The sequence below is a fragment of the Apium graveolens genome, chromosome 6 (genome assembly GCF_009905375.1).
Source record: "Apium graveolens cultivar Ventura chromosome 6, ASM990537v1, whole genome shotgun sequence".
Taxonomy (NCBI): domain Eukaryota; kingdom Viridiplantae; phylum Streptophyta; class Magnoliopsida; order Apiales; family Apiaceae; genus Apium; species Apium graveolens.
The window spans coordinates 168,696,660-168,704,956 of NC_133652.1; the positions used below are offsets into that span (position 1 = coordinate 168,696,660).

General features: G+C 36.9%; 1 non-coding gene across 1 annotated transcript; it reads right to left on the reverse strand.

The window, feature by feature from the left end:
* Positions 1 to 3,462: 3,462 nt before the first annotated feature.
* On the reverse strand, positions 3,463 to 3,566 carry LOC141669738 (small nucleolar RNA R71). The gene has a single exon (XR_012554001.1). It is a non-coding gene; the product is annotated as a small nucleolar RNA R71 (small nucleolar RNA).
* Positions 3,567 to 8,297: the final 4,731 nt, after the last annotated feature.

The window sequence follows — 8,297 nt, forward strand, 5'->3', positions numbered from 1 at the left end:
CTTCCTCAAGTGGTTTGTCAGTTAATAAAAATGGATCTTTGATAGTTACTTCAACTCCTGTTTTGATCTTGGCTTCACTTGATCCTAACCCAGATCTGTCTCTTGCTTCTCTGGCATTCAATTCAACAGCCAAGAAATCATATAGCAGTTGACTTTTCTTAGGATCTGATGGTGTAACATTTTTCTATAGGAGTTTCTTCTTATTAGTAACTATCATCTTATTCAAATCAACTTGAGCTCTGTCAGAGGTTGATGTCTTGATGACTTGTTTAGGATTTACAGATTCTTCTGTAGCTTGCTGTTCTGAAATTTCTTCACTCTGAACAACTTGAGCTATGTTAGAGGTTCTCTTAGATTCTTCTGTCATCTTTCTTCTTTTCAGAGTTTCAACAGTTTCATCTTTTGCAACAGCATCATCAAGGACTTGAACCAACTTGCACACAAGATCCATCAAAATTTGAGGAATCTTCATTTCCTGCTTCTTGACTGTCTCCCCAACTTTTCCTTTTCCCTTGTCTTTGGGATCAGTAATAGTTTGAGATCTAGTCTTTGATGTAGGAATCTCTGTGGCATATCTTTTTTCTATCAATATACCTTTCTCCTTAGGTCTGGGAGGCTTCTTTGCATTAAAAGCTTTAGATTTAGGATTTGTCTTCTCAGCAGCAAATATAGCTTCTTCCTCCTTTAGAGTCTCTAAATCCATTCCAGGATTATGCTTGAGAAACAATCTTTTAGCAATTTCTTCATCAAGAGTCTGAATCTTGGGATCCTTATAGTAGACAGTAGTCTCCCTTCCCTTAAGCTTCAGAGTTTATAAAAACTTCTGAGAGTCTTGACGTCCAGACTGAATCAGAACATCAGACTTTGTCATCAGAATTTGATTATCAGAACTTGCTATCAGAGTTTGAGCATTCACAGCTTCATAAATTGTATTCTTCTGTGTAGAAGATTTGCTAGAATCAAAAATTAGTTTCTGTGAAGAAACTTTGTTGCTTTGCTTGCCTTGACTTTGACCTTTTCCCTTGTTAGGGTTTCCCTGGTCATCTTCAGAATCATCCTTTTTCTTCAGTGATTTGCTAATTGAGCATTTGGACTTAACTACCTTCTCCCTCTTTTTGGCATCATCGCGCAGAAGTAGAGAAAGAAGGAGTTCCACTGAAGATTGGATTTCATTAAGCTGTGTTTATTGAGAGGCTTGATTCTGCAAGACCTCATCCAGTTGAGCCTGCTGCTTGATTTGAACTTGCTCAATAGCTTCCACTTTTTCATGAATTGGTCTGATAAACCTATTCTTGTCTAGCTTGAGCATCAGGTCCAGCTTATCAGCATTTTCCTGAAGTTTATTGATAAGTGGCATTTTATACCACTTAGAACGTCTTATAATAGCTTAAATTGGTGTCTTGAAATCAAGTATTTTGTGTATTTGATGTGTTTTTCTAGTGTTTGTGCATTTCAGGGTATTAGTTACATTTTGGGAGAGAATTCATCAATAATAAGCCTTGGCATGTGTTCAGCATTGCAAGTGGGAAGATAGGAGCAGATTGCAGCGAAGAAACGGAGCAAAACAGATCATTTTTCCAGAAGGGGTCTGAGCGCCCGCTCAGCTCTGCTGAGCGGCCGCGCAGGAAGCTGAGCGCCCGCTCAGGAAAGCTGAGCGGCCGCGCAGGGTCGTATTTTCAGATTTATTATTTTAGACTTCTATTTCTGTTTGGCTTCCAACTTCTGAGTTATTTGGGTTTTATGGGACTCCTATGTAAGTAGATTTCAGAGATGTTTCACAAAGGTTGGATCGTAGTATTAATCAAGGAGCGAAGGAGATAAGGAAGAAGACTGTTTTAGCACACCGCAACGAAGATGAAGCATATTTTCTTGTGATTCTTTATTTCGTTGTAACATTGGATGCTAGTTTTCTTACTTTGAACCTATTTAATCTTGTGACGTACTCTGGTTTAATATAAGTAGTTTTAGTTATTATTCTCTTGTGTTTATTTATCATGTTTTCATATGAAACCATGATGACGATGAGTGCTATCATGGGCTAATCGTGATCATGGGATCGTAACGGATTTACTATAGAATTCTTTAGTTAGTTGTTTAATACCTTAATATGTGATGATTGTATGATATCTAGTATTGGTTGTGCGTATTCGTCTTATGTGTGTCGCGAACATATAAGATAGGGTGTTAATCTCTTGTGAAGCGACAGTGGATCTTGAGATTTAGAACTTGCCATGCTAGCATAGGTTCATTTATGAATATGCATGATTAGTGGGTAACTCTAACCATTTTTTTTGCCTTGTGTAATCAAAAGGAATAACTTGTGCTTAAATCGTTATGTTGTCAATTTCTGTAGACATATAGGGACTCAACATAATTGATGCCTATTCAACTTCTATCTTAATTGTGGATGTTTGGTAGAATGGTATTAGTACAATGAAAGTTGGCTTTTATCAGTTTCGTGTTATTCGATTAATATCATCACTATTGCATGCTAAGGGTAATAACAATAGCTATTGAAGGAAGTAGTAATAAAGTTGTGATCTCATGAGTGTTGTAATATTGTTAATTCAAGTGTTAAATAAGTGGTTAATTATAATAGTTAATTGTAGTTAATAATTAGTTAATCAATTCTAAGTGTTATTGTCTTAACATTGAGAAGTAATCATACATTGGTGAGTGAGTTTAATTGAACAATAATTAGTCTGAGTCTCTGTGGGAACAAACTAGAAAGTATTCTATATTACTTGCGAACGCGTATACTTGCGTGTGTTATTAGCGCGTGTTTTCGCCCTAACAAGTTTTTGGCGCCACTGCCGGGGACTCGGCATATTTGTTTAGTTTATGTACTTACCATCATTGGTCATTAGGACTCAGTGATTAAGGCGTGTGTACTTATTATTTCCGGTTGTGTTTCAGGTACTTTAGCGAGCGTTTATGAAAACTCGTTCTCGTACTCGCAAGAGGACTTTAGATACAGCTGAGGAGACAGACGAAGTTCTTAATATTCCGGAGAAGATAGATTTTGAAGATTCGAATTCAGGAAGTGAGCAGAAAGAACCTGTAATCATGGGTGATCGTATTGTTCCAGTAGATCCAGCTCTTATGGACTTTTCTCGGCCTAAAATTGATGACATTCAGTCAAGCATTCTTCATCCGGCTATTCAGGCTAACATCTTTGAAATCAAGTCGGGCACTATTCAGATGGTGCAGAATTATGTTTCTTTCAGAGGTGATGCGACTGAAGACCCCAACATGCACATAAGGAATTTTGTCGAGATTTGTAGTACTTTCAAATATAATGGTGTGACTGATGAGGCTATTAAGCTGAGGCTTTTCCCATTCTCTCTGAGGGATAAAGCTAAGGACTGGTTACATTCTGAACCAGCTGGGTCCATCACTACTTGGCAAGATCTTGCACAAAAGTTTCTGGTAAAGTTTTATCCAATGGCGAAGACTGCGGCTATGCGGAGTGCTCTTACTCAGTTTGCGCAGCAACCTACAGAATCTATGTGCGAAGCTTGGGAGCGCTACAAGGAGATGTTTAGAAAGTGTCCACATCATGGAATGCCTGATTGGATGGTGATCACTGGTTTCTATAATGGTTTGAGGGCCCAATCTCGGCCCATGCTCGATGCAGCAGCTGGAGGCGCCTTGTGGGCCAAAAGCTATACTGAGGCTTATAATGTTATTGAGACTATGGCTGCAAATGAGCATCAAAACCCAACTCAAAAGATGATGCCTGGGAAGGTAGCAGGTATTCTGGAAGTCGATGCAGCCACAGCTATTGCAGCGCAGCTCCAAGCGATGTCTATGAAGGTCGATTCTCTAGCTACCTATGGGGTCAATCAGATAGCTATGGTCTGTGAGCTTTGTGCAGGTTCTCATGATACGGATCAGTGTTCTCTTGTTAAGGAATCTGTTCAGTACGTGAACAATTATCCACGACAACAGTAGCCTGTGCCAGCTACTTATCATCCTAACAACAGAAATCATCCAAATTTCAGCTGGAGTAATAATCAGAATGCTATTCAGCAACCATATCAGCAAGGCGTAAGTAAGCAGTTCAATCCACCTGGATTCCAGCAATCGCAGCATTATGCTCAAAGGCAATCATATCCTCAACAGAGAGGTGCAGCTGCACCCACTAGTGCTGATTTTGAGGAACTTAAGCTGTTATGCAAGAGTCAGGCGGTTTCTATCAAGACCTTGGAAAATCAAATTGGTCAAATAGCCAATGCAGTGCTTAATCGCCAACTTGGCACACTTCCCAGTGACACTGAAGTTCCAGGAAGGAAGGAAGCTAAAGAGCAAGTCAAGGCTATTACCTTAAGGTCTGGAAAAGTTGCTGATGCTGAAAAAGCAAAAGAAGGAGAAGCTGAAGTTGGTAATGAAGAAGCTAAGGAAAAGGAGAAAGCGGCGGAACCAAGGAAGACTACTGTTGAACACACTCTGCCTGAGGGTAATACAAGGGAGAAACAACTCTATCCTCTACCACCTTTCCTGTAACGTCCGGGAAATATTATGTAATTATTTTTATTAATAAATAATTATTAAGCAATTTTCTGTGGATTTTGGTGAATTATTTGATGATGGATATGAATATTTGGATGTGTATTTCTGATAAAAAGTTAAATATTTTAATCTTTAATTATCTAGAATTAAATCTAGATAATTTTGGTATATATTTTTCTGGTAATTTTTGGATCATTATATGATTTTATACGAATTTATAGAATTAATAATGATTATTTCACGTAATTATAAAAATTACTTTTTAGAACAAGAAATCGCCCTACTTCAACCGTTTTGCGTTTTTACAACCCGAAACTCTTCCGAAAACTCCTTCCTAACCTAATCTGATAATTCTAAGCACTTTTCATGTTTTGACTTTCTCGATCTGGGGTACGGTTTGACCTGTACGAGTCCCGGTGTGAAATTTTCGATACGCCAATCATTTTATATATCGTTAAAAGTCCATATTCTCAAAAGGCGAGACATTATTACCTTAATTTCATATAAAGTATTTTATAGGAAGCTCTGTTTTGATAATCATCCAATTCTGATATTAAAATCGTATTGTTATATGGTTACCGAGCGGCTAAGTAACCTATTTTCGGATCCGATATGTAAATATAATTATCGAATTATTAAATAAGTAAATTATGCAAAGGTTCTGTTAGCGATGTGTTGCTATATTGTTAATTGTGTTTGATTGGTTGGACCCGAAGATTACTTTTATAATTAATTATCGAGCTGTATGCATTTAATTCGTTTTAATGTGATTTTATTGAATATTATTCTCATAAATGCCTAAATTACCCCTAAAATATTTTTTATTGTTTTATAATTTTATTTATTATTTTTAGGAATTTATAAAATTTGGAAATCAATATTTTATTAATTATTTATCTTCAAATGATTTTCTGATTGCCTTTAATTATAAAATCAATATTTAATTCCAAAATATTTCAAAAATCACAAAATTTTTTATTTTATTAAGTTTGGAATATTTTGAAAATTATAAAATTATCTCGGAAAATTTCTGGTTTTTATCTAACCACATGTGTATTCATTTAATTATTAAATGTGGGTCTGATGTGCGATTTGGAAAATATTTTAAAAAAATGTAATTTTAATAATTTTCAATATTTGGAGGTTTTAAGAAATATTTAGAATTATTTTGAATTATTGTATATATTTTCGATGAATTATTTTTGCACGCGGTACGTAGTAATACATTCACGATTCGGGAACGAGGCGGGATACCACGAAAATTAAAATGAAGAATCAAAAAGAAAAAAAATATGTACATAACCCTAAACCCCCCCCGGTTCTTTGCTCCCGCCGCCTCCCTCTTTCCCCAAATCTCTCTCTCACTTTCTCCTTTCTTTCCGTTTTTTTTCCTCCTTCATTTCCCTGTGTCTTCGACCTGCTACCTCCCCGCTCTTCTGTCGCCAGAGTTTTTTTTTCCGGTTCGTTTTTCCGCCTAATCGCCACCGCTGTTCTGCTTCCACCGCCGCCTGGGTTCCTATTATTTCGGCTAATTATCGGTCTTGGTTCCTTCCCTGATATATATATATATATATACATATGTCTATATGTATTATGTGTGTGTGTGATTCGTGTGTGTGTTTCGTGTTTGTGTTCGTGTGTGTTGTGCACAGCGCGTAGCCGTGTTGGTTGGCTGTGTTCTTTTTGTTTTCCGATTAAACTTGCGTGTGTTGCGCACCTACTGCTGTACTGAATTGAACTGTTTTATTTTAATTTTCTGCAGAAATTATTTGATGGCAATTCATGAAATAAAAGATTTGTTGCGGGAATTAATAATATAATCGGCGAAATACGCGTTGGACACCCGAACCTTATCGGGTACCCGCGAATTTTACCGTCGTCGGCGATGAGCCTCAGCGAGCCGACGGTGGAGGATGATGATTTTTATCTGAGTTCTATGAATAAAAAAAACATAAAAATAATTGAATTATATCGGTGATTGGGATTGCGAATGGTGGTTGGGTGTGGTTGTTGTGATTGGATTGTTGTTGTGGATTGACGTCGAAATGATTCGACGGGTAGGCCGATAAATAAAGGAAACGCTGCCCGAATTTCGGGAAAATTAATTCCGAAAATATGGGAACGTAACCTATCATTATCGGAAACGTCGAACGAGCATGTATAATTGAATTTTACGAAACCTACTTACGTGACGTGACAAGATATTTTATGAATAATCGATTACCCTATTTTTCAAAACGAAAAATATACGTATTTTCCGAAATTAAATACCAAACTGAGTTTTGAAGGTGCAAGCCATAACTGCTATGTGTATTTCAGTAATACATATAAATATAAGTTGGATTATGAAATTGTATGGGTAGAACAGGATAGTGATGTGATGTTAAGCGAAGCGATTATCTGAATTAGGATATTTTAACCCTGTAGGTCCTAGACGGAAAACTCGAGTATCGACATCGGACTAGGAACGATATAGGGATTAGACATTGAAATCAATGAAGTTCCAATCGAAGAACCTGAGTGTCGGGATCGTATCCAAAATGGGATAGTAGTTTGACGACAAAGCCGACCGATCAAGTCGAACCAAAGTCAACCAGTAATAGCGGTTAAAGCTTATTGAGGCAAGTATTCTGGATTTTTCTTTTAAATACTTCAAGTATTCCTGATTTTCTGCAAATATTTATTCGTTCATATTCTAAGTTCATAATAGTTAAATGTTTTACATTTCGCTACAATTACTCATATTATGCATGTTCTTTTATTCTTGTTCCTCTAATTCGATTGCTCTCGTGAGCAAATACCCATTCTTTCGGGTTATTTGCGAACCCTGAATTGGGATGTTTTGACTTCAAAATGATTTGACATCAAAATACTCCATGGGTTGGATAATGATGATGTTTTGGGGATTAAGTGTGTCTTAATCCTGAGGACCGGGATATGACTGGTGCCTCGATATGGGCCGTAGTGCCTAGGTACCTGAATGGACCTATACAATTGGGTATAGATCCGCACTGTATCCTGACTGATCAGCAGGGTATAGTGCATATATTGGAACTAGTGTCCAGTCTAATTAGTTGTTGATCGCCATTAACGGCATTCTCTCTCGAAAGGTTTTATGATTCCAAAACCGGACAGAACCCTGATTCAGGAGATGAATCGGGGAATCGCTTGTCAATTTCGTATTTATAGTTAAAGGCTGGTGACATCCAACGTTTACTCGCTCAACACACTCAAATAAATAGAATTGTTTAACATTGTTTTAATATTTTGTCCGGAAGTTTTTCCCTTGATATCAGTGCTTGAAACTCAAATTATATACTTGCTGGGCATTTTTGGCTCACTCTTGCTTTGTAAATTCGTATTTCTGCCAGAAACAGATAAGCATAAAAGTAAATAGCTTTGATAGACAGCAGAAGTTAGAGAAATCTCCCCCATGAGAGGTTGAAGAAGTTAGAAGAATATGGCAAAAACATTAGGACAAAGGTATTCTCAAATGTATTTTAGAAGTTGTAAATAGTAGTAGATTATATTCTGGTTTCATACCATAACCTGTAAATGATCCGGATTCAACGGGTTATTTGGTTATTATTTTATTTTATGTAAAGATTGTTTAGTGACACCAAATCTTGACCCCGAATTTGGGTTGTTACATTTCCCTAAGAGATTGCAACAACAAAAGATGGATAAACAGTTCAGTAAGTTTCTGGAGGTGTTCAAGAAACTTCATATCAATATACCTTTCGCTGAGGCTTTGGAGCAAATTCCTAGTTATGCGAGATTTATAA